We start from the raw sequence: 17,217 nt of genomic DNA, 5'->3' as shown, positions 1-17,217 counted from the left end.
CCTCGATGAGCTTATTCGCGCAGTCCTAGGAGTCGACACGCGAAATTCCTAGCCGCGGGCTCGAGGAGTCGACCCTCGATGCGCTTATTCGCGCAGTCCGAGGTGTCGACAAGCGAATTTCATAGCCGCGGGCTCGAGGAGTCGACCCTCGATGCGCTTATTCACGCAGTGCGAGGTGTCGACGCGCGAATTGCGTAGCCGCGGGTTCAAGGAGTCGACCCTCGATACGCTTATTCGCGCAGTCCGAGGTGCCGACGCGCGATATCCCTAGCCGCGGGCTCGAGGAGTTTACCTTCGATGCGCTTATTCGCTCAGTCCGAGGTGTCGACGCGCGAAATTCGTAGCCGCGGCCTCGAGGAGTCGACCCTCGATGCGCTTATTCGCGCAGCCCGAGGTGTCGACACGCGAAATTCCCATCCGCGGGCTCGAGGAGTCGACCCTCGATGAGCTTATTCGCGCAATCCGAGGCGCCGACGCGCGAAATTCCTAGCCGCGGCCTCGAGGAGTCGACCCTCGATGCGCTTATTCGCGTAGTCCGAGGTGTCGACGCGCGAAATGCCTAGCCACAGGTTCGAGGAGTCAAACCTCGATGCGCTGATTCGCGCAGTCCGAGGTGTCGACGCGCGAAATTCGTACCCGTGGGCTCAAGGAGTCAAACCTCGATGCGCTTACGCGCAGTCCTAGGTGTCGACACGCGAAATTCCTAGCCGCGCGGCTCGAGGAGTCGACCCTCGATGCGCTTATTCGCGCAGTCCGAGGTGTCGACAAGCGAATTTCATAGCCGCGGGCTCGAGGAGTCGACCCTCGATGCACTTATTCGCGCAGTCCGAGGTGCCGACGCGCGAAATGCCTTGTTGCGGGCTCGAGCAGTCGACACTCGATGCGCTTGTTCGCGCAGTTCGAGGTGCCGACGCGCGAAATGCCTAGCCGCGGGCTCGAGAGTCGACCCTCGATGCGCTTATTCGCGCAGTACGAGGTGCCGACTCGCGAAATGCCTAGCCGCGGGCTCGAGGAGTCAAACCTCGATGCGCTTACGCGCAGTCCGAGGTTTCGACACGCGAAATTCCTAGCCGCGGGCTCGAGGAGTCCACCCTCGATGCGCTTATTCGCGCAGTCCGAGGTGTCGACGCGCGATATCCCTAGCCGCGGGCTCGAGGAGTCAACCTTCGATGCGCTTATTCGCTCAGTCCGAGGTGTCGACGCGCGAAATTCGTAGCCGCGGCCTCGAGGAGTCCACTCTCGATGCGCTTATTCACGCAGTCAGAGGTGTCGACGCGCGAAATGCCTAGCAGCGGGCTCTAGGAGTCAACCCTGGATGCGCTTATTCGCGTAGTCCGAGGTGTCGATACGCGAAATTCCTAGCCGCGGGCTCGAGGAGTCCACCCACAATGCGCTTATTCGCGCAGGTCGAGGTGCCGACGCGCGAAATGCCTAGCCGCGGGCTCGAGGAGTCGACCCTCGGTGCACTTATTCGCGCTGTCCAAGGTGCCGACGCGCGAAATGCATTGTCACGGGCTCGAGGAGTTGACACTCGACGCGCTTGTTCGCGCAGTCCGAGGTGCCGAAGCACGCAATTCGTAGCCACGGGCTCGAGGAGTCGACCCTCGATGCGCTTATTCGCGCAGTCCGAGGAGCCGACGCGCGAAATGCCTAGCCGCGGGCTCGAGGAGTCGACCCTCGATGCGCTTATTCGCGCAGTCCGAGGAGCCGACGTGCGAAATGCCTAGCCGCGGGCTCGAGGAGTCGACCCTCGATGCGCTTATTCACGCAGTCCGAGGTGCCGCTCGGGAAATGCCTAGCCGCGGGCTCGAGGAGTCAACCCTGGATGCGCTTACTCGCACAGTCCGAGGTGTCGATGCGCAAAATTCCTAGCCGCGGGCTCCAGGAGTCCACCCACAATGCGCTTAGTCGCGCAGTCCGAGGTGCCGACGCGCGAAATGCCTAGCCGCGGGCTTGAGGAATCGACCCTCGATGCGCTTATTCGCGCAGTCCGAGGTGTCGACAAGCGAAATTACTAGCCGCGGGCTCGAGGAGTCGAGCCTCGATGCGCTTATTCGCGCAGTCCGAGGTGCCGACGCGCGAAAAGCCTAGCCGCGGCTCGAGGAGTCGACCCTCGATGCGCTTATTCGCGCAGTCCGAGGTGTCGACACGCGAAATTCCCATCCGCGGGCTCGAGGAGTCGACCCTCGATGAGCTTATTCGCGCAATCCGAGGTGCCGACGCGCGAAATTCCTAGCCGCGGCCTCGAGGAGTCGACCCTCGATGCGCTTCTTCTCGCAGTCCGAGGTGTCGACGCGCGAAATGCCTAGCCACGGGTTCGAGGAGTCAACCCTCGATGCACTGATTCGCGCAGTCCGAGGTGTCGACGCGCGAAATTCGTAGCCGTGGGCACGAGGAGTCAAACCTCGATGCGCTTACGCGCAGTCCTAGGAGTCGACACGCGAAATTCCTAGCCGCAGGCTCGAGGAGTCGACCCTCGATGCGCTTATTCGCGCAGTCCGAGGTGTCGACAAGCGAATTTCATAGCCGCGGGCTCGAGGAGTCGACCCTCGATGCGCTTATTCACGCAGTGCGAGGTGTCGACGCGCGAATTGCGTAGCCGCGGGTTCAAGGAGTCGACCCTCGATACGCTTATTCGCGCAGTCCGAGGTGCCGCTCGCGAAATGCCTAGCCGCGGGCTCGAGGAGTCAACCCTGGATGCGCTTACTCGCACAGTCCGAGGTGTCGATGCGCAAAATTCCTAGCCGCGGGCTCCAGGAGTCAACCCTCGATGCGCTGATTCGCGCAGTCCGAGGTGTCGACGCGCGAAATGCCTAGCCACGGGTTCGAGGAGTCAACCCGCGATGCGCTTATTCGCGCAGTCCGAGGTTTCGACACGCGAAATTCCTAGCCGCGGGCTCGAGGAGTCGACCCTCGATGCGCTTATTCGCGCAGTCCGAGGTGCCGACGCGTGAAATGCCTAGCCGCGGGCTCGAGGAGTCGACCCTCGATGCGCTTATTCGCGCAGTCCGAGGAGCCGACGCCCAAAATGACTAGCCGGGGGCTCGAGGAGTCAAGCCTCGCTGCGCTTATTCGCACAGTCCGAGGTGTCGACACTCGAAATTCCTAGCCACGGGCTCAAAGAATCGACCCTCGACGCGCTTCTTCGCGCTGTCCGAGGTGTCGACACTCGAAATTCCTAGCCGCGGGCTCAAAGAATCGACCCTCGATGCGCTTATTCGCGCAGGTCGAGGTGCCGACGCGCGAAAAGCGTAGCCGCGGGCTCGAGTAGTCGTCCCTCGATGCGCTTATTCGCGCAGTCCGAGGTGCCGACGCACGAAATTCCTAGCCGCGGGCTCGAGGAGTCGACCCTCGATGCGCTTATTCGCGCAGTCCGAGGAGCCGACGCCCAAAATGACTAGCCGGGGGCTCGAGGAGTCAACCCTCGCTGCGCTTATTCGCACAGTCCGAGGTGTCGACACTCGAAATTCCTAGCCACGGGCTCAAAGAATCGACCCTCGACGCGTTTCTTCGCGCTGTCCGAGGTGTCGACACTCGAAATTCCTAGCCGCGGGCTCAAAGAATCGACCCTCGATGCGCTTATTCGCGCAGGTCGAGGTGCCGACGCGCGAAATGCGTAGCCGCGGGCTCGAGGAGTCGTCCCTCGATGCGCTTATTCGCACAGTCCGAGGTGCCGACGCGCGAAATGCCTAGCCGCGGGCTAAAGGAGTCGAGAATGGATGCGCTTATTCGCGCAGTAGGAGGTGTCGACGCGAGAATTTCCTAGCCGCGGCCTCGAGGAGTCGACCCTCGATGCGCTTATTCGTGCAGTCCGAGGTGCCGAAGCACGAAATTCCTAGCCACGGGCTCAAAGAATCGACCCTCGACGCGCTTCTTCGCGCTGTCCGAGGTGTCGACACTCGAAATTCCTAGCCGCGGGCTCAGAGAATCGACCCTCGATGCGCTTATTCGCGCAGGTCGAGGTGCCGACGCGCGAAATGCGTAGCCGCGGGCTCGAGGAGTCGTCCCTCGATGCGCTTATTCGCACAGTCCGAGGTGCCGACGCGCGAAATGCCTAGCCGCGGGCTAGAGGAGTCGACAATGGATGCGCTTATTCGCGCAGTCGGAGGTGTCGACGCGAGAATTTTCTAGCCGCGGCCTCGAGGAGTCGACCCTCGATGCGCTTATTCGTGCAGTCCGAGGTGCCGAAGCACGAAATTCGTAGCCGCGGGCTCGAGGAGTCGACCCTCGATGCGCTTATTCGCGCAATCCGAGGTGCCGACGCGCGAAATTCCTAGCCGCGGCCTCGAGGAGTCGACCCTCGATGCGCTTCTTCTCGCAGTCCGAGGTGTCGACGCGCGAAATGCCTAGCCACGGGTTCGAGGAGTCAACCCTCGATGCACTGATTCGCGCAGTCCGAGGTGTCGACGCGCGAAATTCGTAGCCGTGGGCACGAGGAGTCAAACCTCGATGCGCTTACGCGCAGTCCTAGGAGTCGACACGCGAAATTCCTAGCCGCGGGCTCGAGGAGTCGACCCTCGATGCGCTTATTCGCGCAGTCCGAGGTGTCGACAAGCGAATTTCATAGCCGCGGGCTCGAGGAGTCGACCCTCGATGCGCTTATTCACGCAGTGCGAGGTGTCGACGCGCGAATTGCGTAGCCGCGGGTTCAAGGAGTCGACCCTCGATACGCTTATTCGCGCAGTCCGAGGTGCCGCTCGCGAAATGCCTAGCCGCGGGCTCGAGGAGTCAACCCTGGATGCGCTTACTCGCACAGTCCGAGGTGTCGATGCGCAAAATTCCTAGCCGCGGGCTCCAGGAGTCAACCCTCGATGCGCTGATTCGCGCAGTCCGAGGTGTCGACGCGCGAAATGCCTAGCCACGGGTTCGAGGAGTCAACCCTCGATGCGCTTATTCGCGCAGTCCGAGGTTTCGACACGCGAAATTCCTAGCCGCGGGCTCGAGGAGTCGACCCTCGATGCGCTTATTCGCGCAGTCCGAGGTGCCGAGGCGTGAAATGCCTAGCCGCGGGCTCGAGGAGTCGACCCTCGATGCGCTTATTCGCGCAGTCCGAGGAGCCGACGCCCAAAATGACTAGCCGGGGGCTCGAGGAGTCAACCCTCGCTGCGCTTATTCGCACAGTCCGAGGTGTCGACACTCGAAATTGCTAGCCACGGGCTCAAAGAATCGACCCTCGACGCGCTTCTTCGCGCTGTCCGAGGTGTCGACACTCGAAATTCCTAGCCGCGGGCTCAAAGAATCGACCCTCGATGCGCTTATTCGCGCAGGTCGAGGTGCCGACGCGCGAAAAGCGTAGCCGCGGGCTCGAGGAGTCGTCCCTCGATGCGCTTATTCGCGCAGTCCGAGGTGCCGACGCACGAAATTCCTAGCCGCGGGCTCGAGGAGTCGACCCTCGATGCGCTTATTCGCGCAGTCCGAGGAGCCGACGCCCAAAATGACTAGCCGGGGGCTCGAGGAGTCAACCCTCGCTGCGCTTATTCGCACAGTCCGAGGTGTCGACACTCGAAATTCCTAGCCACGGGCTCAAAGAATCGACCCTCGACGCGTTTCTTCGCGCTGTCCGAGGTGTCGACACTCGAAATTCCTAGCCGCGGGCTCAAAGAATCGACCCTCGATGCGCTTATTCGCGCAGGTCGAGGTGCCGACGCGCGAAATGCGTAGCCGCGGGCTCGAGGAGTCGTCCCTCGATGCGCTTATTCGCACAGTCCGAGGTGCCGACGCGCGAAATGCCTAGCCGCGGGCTAAAGGAGTCGAGAATGGATGCGCTTATTCGCGCAGTCGGAGGTGTCGACGCGAGAATTTCCTAGCCGCGGCCTCGAGGAGTCGACCCTCGATGCGCTTATTCGTGCAGTCCGAGGTGCCGAAGCACGAAATTCCTAGCCACGGGCTCAAAGAATCGACCCTCGACGCGCTTCTTCGCGCTGTCCGAGGTGTCGACACTCGAAATTCCTAGCCGCGGGCTCAGAGAATCGACCCTCGATGCGCTTATTCGCGCAGGTCGAGGTGCCGACGCGCGAAATGCGTAGCCGCGGGCTCGAGGAGTCGTCCCTCGATGCGCTTATTCGCACAGTCCGAGGTGCCGACGCGCGAAATGCCTAGCCGCGGGCTAGAGGAGTCGACAATGGATGCGCTTATTCGCGCAGTCGGAGGTGTCGACGCGAGAATTTTCTAGCCGCGGCCTCGAGGAGTCGACCCTCGATGCGCTTATTCGTGCAGTCCGAGGTGCCGAAGCACGAAATTCGTAGCCGCGGGCTCGAGGAGTCGACCCTCGATGCGCTTATTCGCGCAATCCGAGGTGCCGACGCGCGAAATTCCTAGCCGCGGCCTCGAGGAGTCGACCCTCGATGCGCTTCTTCTCGCAGTCCGAGGTGTCGACGCGCGAAATGCCTAGCCACGGGTTCGAGGAGTCAACCCTCGATGCACTGATTCGCGCAGTCCGAGTTGTCGACGCGCGAAATTCGTAGCCGTGGGCACGAGGAGTCAAACCTCGATGCGCTTACGCGCAGTCCTAGGAGTCGACACGCGAAATTCCTAGCCGCGGGCTCGAGGAGTCGACCCTCGATGCGCTTATTCGCGCAGTCCGAGGTGTCGACAAGCGAATTTCATAGCCGCGGGCTCGAGGAGTCGACCCTCGATGCGCTTATTCACGCAGTGCGAGGTGTCGACGCGCGAATTGCGTAGCCGCGGGTTCAAGGAGTCGACCCTCGATACGCTTATTCGCGCAGTCCGAGGTGCCGCTCGCGAAATGCCTAGCCGCGGGCTCGAGGAGTCAACCCTGGATGCGCTTACTCGCACAGTCCGAGGTGTCGATGCGCAAAATTCCTAGCCGCGGGCTCCAGGAGTCAACCCTCGATGCGCTGATTCGCGCAGTCCGAGGTGTCGACGCGCGAAATGCCTAGCCACGGGTTCGAGGAGTCAACCCTCGATGCGCTTATTCGCGCAGTCCGAGGTTTCGACACGCGAAATTCCTAGCCGCGGGCTCGAGGAGTCGACCCTCGATGCGCTTATTCGCGCAGTCCGAGGTGCCGAGGCGTGAAATGCCTAGCCGCGGGCTCGAGGAGTCGACCCTCGATGCGCTTATTCGCGCAGTCCGAGGAGCCGACGCCCAAAATGACTAGCCGGGGGCTCGAGGAGTCAACCCTCGCTGCGCTTATTCGCACAGTCCGAGGTGTCGACACTCGAAATTGCTAGCCACGGGCTCAAAGAATCGACCCTCGACGCGCTTCTTCGCGCTGTCCGAGGTGTCGACACTCGAAATTCCTAGCCGCGGGCTCAAAGAATCGACCCTCGATGCGCTTATTCGCGCAGGTCGAGGTGCCGACGCGCGAAAAGCGTAGCCGCGGGCTCGAGGAGTCGTCCCTCGATGCGCTTATTCGCGCAGTCCGAGGTGCCGACGCACGAAATTCCTAGCCGCGGGCTCGAGGAGTCGACCCTCGATGCGCTTATTCGCGCAGTCCGAGGAGCCGACGCCCAAAATGACTAGCCGGGGGCTCGAGGAGTCAACCCTCGCTGCGCTTATTCGCACAGTCCGAGGTGCCGAAGCACGAAATTCCTAGCCACGGGCTCAAAGAATCGACCCTCGACGCGCTTCTTCGCGCTGTCCGAGGTGTCGACACTCGAAATTCCTAGACGCGGGCTCAGAGAATCGACCCTCGATGCGCTTATTCGCGCAGGTCGAGGTGCCGACGCGCGAAATGCGTAGCCGCGGGCTCGAGGAGTCGTCCCTCGATGCGCTTATTCGCACAGTCCGAGGTGCCGACGCGCGAAATGCCTAGCCGCGGGCTAGAGGAGTCGACAATGGATGCGCTTATTCGCGCAGTCGGAGGTGTCGACGCGAGAATTTTCTAGCCGCGGCCTCGAGGAGTCGACCCTCGATGCGCTTATTCGTGCAGTCCGAGGTGCCGAAGCACGAAATTCGTAGCCGCGGGCTCGAGGAGTCGACCCTCGATGCGCTTATTCGCGCAATCCGAGGAGCCGACGCGCGAAATGTCTAGCCGCGGGTTCGAGGAGTCGACCCTCGATGCGCTTACTCGCGCAGTCCGAGGTGTCGATGCACAAAATTCCTAGCCGCGGGCTCCAGGAGTCAACGCTCGTTGCGCTCATTCGCGCAGTCCGAGGTGTCGACGCGCGAAATTCGTACCCGCGGGCTCGAGGAGTCCACTCTCGATGCGCTTATTCACGCAGTCAGAGGTGTCGACGCGCGAAATGCCTAGCAGCGGGCTCTAGGAGTCAACCCTGGATGCGCTTATTCGCGTAGTCCGAGGTGTCGATACGCGAAATTCCTAGCCGCGGCTCGAGGAGTCGACCCTCGATGCGCTTATTCGCGCAGTTCGAGGTGTCGACACGCGAAATTCCCATCCGCGGGCTCGAGGAGTCGACCCTCGATGAGCTTATTCGCGCAATCCGAGGTGCCGACGCGCGAAATTCCTAGCCGCAGCCTCGAGGAGTCGACCCTCGATGCGCTTCTCGCAGTCCGAGGTGTCGACGCGCGAAATGCCTAGCCACGGGTTCGAGGAGTCAACCCTCGATGCACTGATTCGCGCAGTCCGAGGTGTCGACGCGCGAAATTCGTAGCCGTGGGCACGAGGAGTCAAACCTCGATGCGCTTACGCGCAGTCCTAGGAGTCGACACGCGAAATTCCTAGCCGCGGGCTCGAGGAGTCGACCCTCGATGCGCTTATTCGCGCAGTCCGAGGTGTCGACAAGCGAATTTCATAGCCGCGGGCTCGAGGAGTCGACCCTCGATGCGCTTATTCACGCAGTGCGAGGTGTCGACGCGCGAATTGCGTAGCCGCGGGTTCAAGGAGTCGACCCTCGATACGCTTATTCGCGCAGTCCGAGGTGCCGACGCGCGATATCCCTAGCCGCGGGCTCGAGGAGTTTACCTTCGATGCGCTTATTCGCTCAGTCCGAGGTGTCGACGCGCGAAATTCGTAGCCGCGGCCTCGAGGAGTCGACCCTCGATGCGCTTATTCGCGCAGCCCCAGGTGTCGACACGCGAAATTCCCATCCGCGGGCTCGAGGAGTCGACCCTCGATGAGCTTATTCGAGCAATCCGAGGCGCCGACGCGCGAAATTCCTAGCCGCGGCCTCGAGGAGTCGACCCTCGATGCGCTTATTCGCGTAGTCCGAGGTGTCGACGCGCGAAATGCCTAGCCACAGGTTCGAGGAGTCAAACCTCGATGCGCTGATTCGCGCAGTCCGAGGTGTCGACGCGCGAAATTCGTAGCCGTGGGCTCAAGGAGTCAAACCTCGATGCGCATACGCGGAGTCCTAGGTGCCGACACGCGAAATTCCTAGCCGCGCGGCTCGAGGAGTCGACCCTCGATGCGCTTATTCGCGCAGTCCGAGGTGTCGACAAGCGAATTTCATAGCCGCGGGCTCGAGGAGTCGACCCTCGATGCACTTATTCGCGCAGTCCGAGGTGCCGACGCGCGAAATGTCTTGTTGCGGGCTCGAGGAGTCGACACTCGATGCGCTTGTTCGTGCAGTTCGAGGTGCCGAAGCACGAAATTCCTAGCCGCGGGCTCGAGGAGTCGACACTCGATGCGCTTATTTGCGCAGTCCGAGGTGCCGACGCGCGAAATGCCTAGCCACGGGCTCGAGAGTCGACCCTCGTTGCGCTTATTCGCGCAGTACGAGGTGCCGACTCGCGAAATGCCTAGCCGCGGGCTCGAGGAGTCAAACCTCGATGCGCTTACGCGCAGTCCGAGGTTTCGACACGCGAAATTCCTAGCCGCGGGCTCGAGGAGTCCACCCTCGATGCGCTTATTCGCGCAGTCCGAGGTGTCGACGCGCGATATCCCTAGCCGCGGGCTCGAGGAGTCAACCTTCGATGCGCTTATTCGCTCAGTCCGAGGTGTCGACGCGCGAAATTCGTAGCCGCGGCCTCGAGGAGTCCACTCTCGATGCGCTTATTCACGCAGTCAGAGGTGTCGACGCGCGAAATGCCTAGCAGCGGGCTCTAGGAGTCAACTCTGGATGCGCTTATTCGCGTAGTCCGAGGTGTCGATACGCGAAATTCCTAGCCGCGGGCTCGAGGAGTCCACCCACAATGCGCTTATTCGCGCAGGTCGAGGTGCCGACGCGCGATATGCCTAGCCACGGGCTCGAGGAGTCGACCCTCGATGCACTTATTCGCGCTGTCCAAGGTGCCGACGCGCGAAATGCATTGTCACGGGCTCGAGGAGTTGACACTCGACGCGCTTGTTCGCGCAGTCCGAGGTGCCGAAGCACGCAATTCGTAGCCACGGGCTCGAGGAGTCGACCGTCGATGCGCTTATTCGCGCAGTCCGAGGAGCCGACGCGCGAAATGCCTAGCCGCGGGCTCGAGGAGTCGACCCTCGATGCGCTTATTCGCGCAGTCCGAGGAGCCGACGCGCGAAATGCCTAGCCGCGGGCTCGAGGAGTCGACCCTCGATGCGCTTATTCACGCAGTCCGAGGTGCCGCTCGGGAAATGCCTAGCCGCGGGCTCGAGGAGTCAACCCTGGATGCGCTTACTCGCACAGTCCGAGGTGTCGATGCGCAAAATTCCTAGCCGCGGGCTCCAGGAGTCAACCCTCGATGCGCTGATTCGCGCAGTCCGAGGTGTCGATACGCGAAATTCCTAGCCGCGGGCTCGAGGAGTCCACCCACAATGCGCTTAGTCGCGCAGTCCGAGGTGCCGACGCGCGAAATGCCTAGCCGCGGGCTTGAGGAATCGACCCTCGATGCGCTTATTCGCGCAGTCCGAGGTGTCGACAAGCGAAATTACTAGCCGCGGGCTCGAGGAGTCGTCCCTCGATGCGCTTCTTCGCGCTGTCCGAGGTGTCGACACTCGAAATTCCTAGCCGCGGGCTCAGAGAATCGACCCTCGATGCGCTTATTCGCGCAGGTCGAGGTGCCGACGCGCGAAATGCGTAGCCGCGGGCTCGAGGAGTCGTCCCTCGATGCGCTTATTCGCACAGTCCGAGGTGCCGACGCGCGAAATGCCTAGCCGCGGGCTAGAGGAGTCGACAATGGATGCGCTTATTCGCGCAGTCGGAGGTGTCGACGCGAGAATTTTCTAGCCGCGGCCTCGAGGAGTCGACCCTCGATGCGCTTATTCGTGCAGTCCGAGGTGCCGAAGCACGAAATTCGTAGCCGCGGGCTCGAGGAGTCGACCCTCGATGCGCTTATTCGCGCAATCCGAGGAGCCGACGCGCGAAATGTCTAGCCGCGGGTTCGAGGAGTCGACCCTCGATGCGCTTACTCGCGCAGTCCGAGGTGTCGATGCACAAAATTCCTAGCCGCGGGCTCCAGGAGTCAACGCTCGTTGCGCTCATTCGCGCAGTCCGAGGTGTCGACGCGCGAAATTCGTACCCGCGGGCTCGAGGAGTCCACTCTCGATGCGCTTATTCACGCAGTCAGAGGTGTCGACGCGCGAAATGCCTAGCAGCGGGCTCTAGGAGTCAACCCTGGATGCGCTTATTCGCGTAGTCCGAGGTGTCGATACGCGAAATTCCTAGCCGCGGCTCGAGGAGTCGACCCTCGATGCGCTTATTCGCGCAGTTCGAGGTGTCGACACGCGAAATTCCCATCCGCGGGCTCGAGGAGTCGACCCTCGATGAGCTTATTCGCGCAATCCGAGGTGCCGACGCGCGAAATTCCTAGCCGCGGCCTCGAGGAGTCGACCCTCGATGCGCTTCTTCTCGCAGTCCGAGGTGTCGACGCGCGAAATGCCTAGCCACGGGTTCGAGGAGTCAACCCTCGATGCACTGATTCGCGCAGTCCGAGGTGTCGACGCGCGAAATTCGTAGCCGTGGGCACGAGGAGTCAAACCTCGATGCGCTTACGCGCAGTCCTAGGAGTCGACACGCGAAATTCCTAGCCGCGGGCTCGAGGAGTCGACCCTCGATGCGCTTATTCGCGCAGTCCGAGGTGTCGACAAGCGAATTTCATAGCCGCGGGCTCGAGGAGTCGACCCTCGATGCGCTTATTCACGCAGTGCGAGGTGTCGACGCGCGAATTGCGTAGCCGCGGGTTCAAGGAGTCGACCCTCGATACGCTTATTCGCGCAGTCCGAGGTGCCGACGCGCGATATCCCTAGCCGCGGGCTCGAGGAGTTTACCTTCGATGCGCTTATTCGCTCAGTCCGAGGTGTCGACGCGCGAAATTCGCAGCCGCGGCCTCGAGGAGTCGACCCTCGATGCGCTTATTCGCGCAGCCCGAGGTGTCGACACGCGAAATTCCCATCCGCGGGCTCGAGGAGTCGACCCTCGATGAGCTTATTCGCGCAATCCGAGGCGCCGTCGCGCGAAATTCCTAGCCGCGGCCTCGAGGAGTCGACCCTCGATGCGCTTATTCGCGTAGTCCGAGGTGTCGACGCGCGAAATGCCTAGCCACAGGTTCGAGGAGTCAAACCTCGATGCGCTGATTCGCGCAGTCCGAGGTGTCGACGCGCGAAATTCGTAGCCGTGGGCTCAAGGAGTCAAACCTCGATGCGCTTACGCGCAGTCCTAGGTGCCGACACGCGAAATTCCTAGCCGCGCGGCTCGAGGAGTCGACCCTCGATGCGCTTATTCGCGCAGTCCGAGGTGTCGACAAGCGAATTTCATAGCCGCGGGCTCGAGGAGTCGACCCTCGATGCACTTATTCGCGCAGTCCGAGGTGCCGACGCGCGAAATGCCTTGTTGCGGGCTCGAGGAGTCGACACTCGATGCGCTTGTTCGTGCAGTTCGAGGTGCCGAAGCACGAAATTCCTAGCCGCGGGCTCCAGGAGTCGACACTCGATGCGCTTATTTGCGCAGTCCGAGGTGCCGACGCGCGAAATGCCTAGCCGCGGGCTCGAGAGTCGACCCTCGATGCGCTTATTCGCGCAGTACGAGGTGCCGACTCGCGAAATGCCTAGCCGCGGGCTCGAGGAGTCAAACCTCGATGCGCTTACGCGCAGTCCGAGGTTTCGACACGCGAAATTCCTAGCCGCGGGCTCGAGGAGTCCACCCTCGATGCGCTTATTCGCGCAGTCCGAGGTGTCGACGCGCGAAATGCCTAGCAGCGGGCTCTAGGAGTCAACTCTGGATGCGCTTATTCGCGTAGTCCGAGGTGTCGATACGCGAAATTCCTAGCCGCGGGCTCGAGGAGTCCACCCACAATGCGCTTATTCGCGCAGGTCGAGGTGCCGACGCGCGAAATGCCTAGCCGCGGGCTCGAGGAGTCGACCCTCGATGCACTTATTCGCGCTGTCCAAGGTGCCGACGCGCGAAATGCATTGTCACGGGCTCGAGGAGTTGACACTCGACGCGCTTGTTCGCGCAGTCCGAGGTGCCGAAGCACGCAATTCGTAGCCACGGGCTCGAGGAGTCGACCGTCGATGCGCTTATTCGCGCAGTCCGAGGAGCCGACGCGCGAAATGCCTAGCCGCGGGCTCGAGGAGTCGACCCTCGATGCGCTTATTCGCGCAGTCCGAGGAGCCGACGCGCGAAATGCCTAGCCGCGGGCTCGAGGAGTCGACCCTCGATGCGCTTATTCACGCAGTCCGAGGTGCCGCTCGGGAAATGCCTAGCCGCGGGCTCGAGGAGTCAACCCTGGATGCGCTTACTCGCACAGTCCGAGGTGTCGATGCGCAAAATTCCTAGCCGCGGGCTCCAGGAGTCAACCCTCGATGCGCTGATTCGCGCAGTCCGAGGTGTCGATACGCGAAATTCCTAGCCGCGGGCTCGAGGAGTCCACCCACAATGCGCTTAGTCGCGCAGTCCGAGGTGCCGACGCGCGAAATGCCTAGCCGCGGGCTTGAGGAATCGACCCTCGATGCGCTTATTCGCGCAGTCCGAGGTGTCGACAAGCGAAATTACTAGCCGCGGGCTCGAGGAGTCGAGCCTCGATGCGCTTATTCGCGCAGTCCGAGGTGCCGACGCGCGAAAAGCCTAGCCGCGGCTCGAGGAGTCGACCCTCGATGCGCTTATTCGCGCAGTCCGAGGTGTCGACACGCGAAATTCCCATCCGCGGGCTCGAGGAGTCGACCCTCGATGAGCTTATTCGCGCAATCCGAGGTGCCGACGCGCGAAATTCCTAGCCGCGGCCTCGAGGAGTCGACCCTCGATGCGCTTCTTCTCGCAGTCCGAGGTGTCGACGCGCGAAATGCCTAGCCACGGGTTCGAGGAGTCAACCCTCGATGCACTGATTCGCGCAGTCCGAGGTGTCGACGCGCGAAATTCGTAGCCGTGGGCACGAGGAGTCAAACCTCGATGCGCTTACGCGCAGTCCTAGGAGTCGACACGCGAAATTCCTAGCCGCGGGCTCGAGGAGTCGACCCTCGATGCGCTTATTCGCGCAGTCCGAGGTGTCGACAAGCGAATTTCATAGCCGCGGGCTCGAGGAGTCGACCCTCGATGCGCTTATTCACGCAGTGCGAGGTGTCGACGCGCGAATTGCGTAGCCGCGGGTTCAAGGAGTCGACCCTCGATACGCTTATTCGCGCAATCCGAGGTGCCGACGCGCGATATCCCTAGCCGCGGGCTCGAGGAGTTTACCTTCGATGCGCTTATTCGCTCAGTCCGAGGTGTCGACGCGCGAAATTCGTAGCCGCGGCCTCGAGGAGTCGACCCTCGATGCGCTTATTCGCGCAGCCCGAGGTGTCGACACGCGAAATTCCCATCCGCGGGCTCGAGGAGTCGACCCTCGATGAGCTTATTCGCGCAATCCGAGGCGCCGACGCGCGAAATTCCTAGCCGCGGCCTCGAGGAGTCGACCCTCGATGCGCTTATTCGCGTAGTCCGAGGTGTCGACGCGCGAAATGCCTAGCCACAGGTTCGAGGAGTCAAACCTCGATGCGCTGATTCGCGCAGTCCGAGGTGTCGACGCGCGAAATTCGTAGCCGTGGGCTCAAGGAGTCAAACCTCGATGCGCTTACGCGCAGTCCTAGGTGTCGACACGCGAAATTCCTAGCCGCGCGGCTCGAGGAGTCGACCCTCGATGCGCTTATTCGCGCAGTCCGAGGTGCCGACGCGCGAAATGCCTTGTTGCGGGCTCGAGGAGTCGACACTCGATGCGCTTGTTCGCGCAGTTCGAGGTGCCGAAGCACGAAATTGCTAGCCGCGGGCTCGAGGAGTCGACACTCGATGCGCTTATTTGCGCAGTCCGAGGTGCCGACGCGCGAAATGCCTAGCCGCGGGCTCGAGAGTCGACCCTCGATGCGCTTATTCGCGCAGTACGAGGTGCCGACTCGCGAAATGCCTAGCCGCGGGCTCGAGGAGTCAAACCTCGATGCGCTTACGCGCAGTCCGAGGTTTCGACACGCGAAATTCCTAGCCGCGGGCTCGAGGAGTCCACCCTCGATGCGCTTATTCGCGCAGTCCGAGGTGTCGACGCGCGATATCCCTAGCCGCGGGCTCGAGGAGTCAACCTTCGATGCGCTTATTCGCTCAGTCCGAGGTGTCGACGCGAGAAATTCGTAGCCGCGGCCTCGAGGGGTCGACCCTCGATGCGCTTATTCGCGCAGCCCGAGGTGTCGACACGCGAAATTCCCATCCGCGGGCTCGAGGAGTCGACCCTCGATGAGCTTATTCGCGCAATCCGAGGCGCCGACGCGCGAAATTCCTAGCCGCGGCCTCGAGGAGTCGACCCTCGATGCGCTTATTCGCGCAGTCCGAGGTGTCGACGCGCGAAATGCCTAGCCACAGGTTCGAGGAGTCAAACCTCGATGCGCTGATTCGCGCAGTCCGAGGTGTCGACGCGCGAAATTCGTAGCCGTGGGCTCGAGGAGTCAAACCTCGATGCGCTTACGCGCAGTCCTAGGTGTCGACACGCGAAATTCCTAGCCGCGCGGCTCGAGGAGTCGGCCCTCGATGCGCTTATTCGCGCAGTCCGAGGTGTCGACAAGCGAATTTCATAGCCGCGAGCTCGAGGAGCCGACCCTCGATGCACTTATTCGCGCAGTCCGAGGTGCCGACGCGCGAAATGCCTTGTTGCGGGCTCGAGGAGTCGACACTCGATGCGCTTGTTCGTGCAGTTCGAGGTGCCGAAGCACGAAATTCCTAGCCGCGGGCTCGAGGAGTCGACCCTCGATGCGCTTATACGCGCAGTCCGAGGTGCCGACGCGCGAAATGCCTAGCCGCGTGCTCGAGGAGTCAACCTTCGATGCCCTTATTCGCTCAGTCCGAGGTGTCGACGCGCGAAATTCGTTGCCGCGGGCTCGAGGAGTCGACCCTCGATGCGCTTATTCGCGCAGTCCGAGATGTCGACAAGCGAATTTCATAGCCGCGGGCTCGAGGACTCGACCCTCGATGCGCTTATTCGCGCAGTGCGAGGTGTCGACGCGTGATATCCCTAGCCGCGGGCTCGAGGAGTCAAACTTCGATGCGCTTATTCGCTAAGTCAGAGCTGTCGACGCGCGAAATTCGTAGCCGCGGCCTCGAGGTGTCGACCCTCGATGCGCTTATTCGCGCAGTCAGAGGTGTCGACACGCGAAATTCCCATCCGTGGGCTCGAGGAGTCGACCCTCGATGAGCTTATTCGCGCAATCCGAGGTGCCGACGCGCGAAATTCCTAGCCGCGGCCTCGAGGAGTCGACCCTCGATGCGCTTATTCGCGCAGTCCGAGGTGTCGACGCGCGAAATGCCTAGCCACAGGTTCGAGGAGTCGACCCTCGATGCGCTGATTCGCGCAGTCCTAGGTGTCGGCGCGCGATATCCCTAGCCGCGGGCTCGAGGAGTCAACCTTCGATGCCCTTATTCGCGCAGCCCGAGGTGTCGACACGCGAAATTCCCATCCGCGGGCTCGAGGAGTCGACCCTCGATGAGCTTATTCGCGCAATCCGAGGCGCCGACGCGCGAAATTCCTAGCCGCGGCCTCGAGGAGTCGACCCTCGATGCGCCTATTCGCGCAGTCCTAGGTGTCGACGCGCGAAATGCCTAGCCACAGGTTCGAGGAGTCAAACCTCGATGCGCTGATTCGCGCAGTCCGAGGTGTCGACGCGCGAAATTCGTAGCCGTGGGCTCGAGGAGTCAAACCTCGATGCGCATACGCGCAGTCCTAGGTGTCGACACGCGAAATTCCTAGCCGCGCGGCTCGAGGAGTCGACCCTCGATGCGCTTATTAGCGCAGTCCGAGGTGTCGACAAGCGAATTTCATAGCCGCGGGCTCGAGGAGTCGACCCTCGATGCACTTATTCGCGCAGTCCGAGGTGCCGACGCGCGAAATGCCTTGTTGCGGGCTCGAGGAGTCGACACTCGATGCGCTTGTTCGCGCAGTTCGAGGTG

The sequence above is a fragment of the Dermacentor variabilis genome, unplaced genomic scaffold (genome assembly GCF_050947875.1).
Source record: "Dermacentor variabilis isolate Ectoservices unplaced genomic scaffold, ASM5094787v1 scaffold_16, whole genome shotgun sequence".
Classification (NCBI taxonomy): domain Eukaryota; kingdom Metazoa; phylum Arthropoda; class Arachnida; order Ixodida; family Ixodidae; genus Dermacentor; species Dermacentor variabilis.
The sequence above is the reverse complement of the archived record's forward strand: the minus strand, read 5'-3'. Positions refer to the sequence as shown.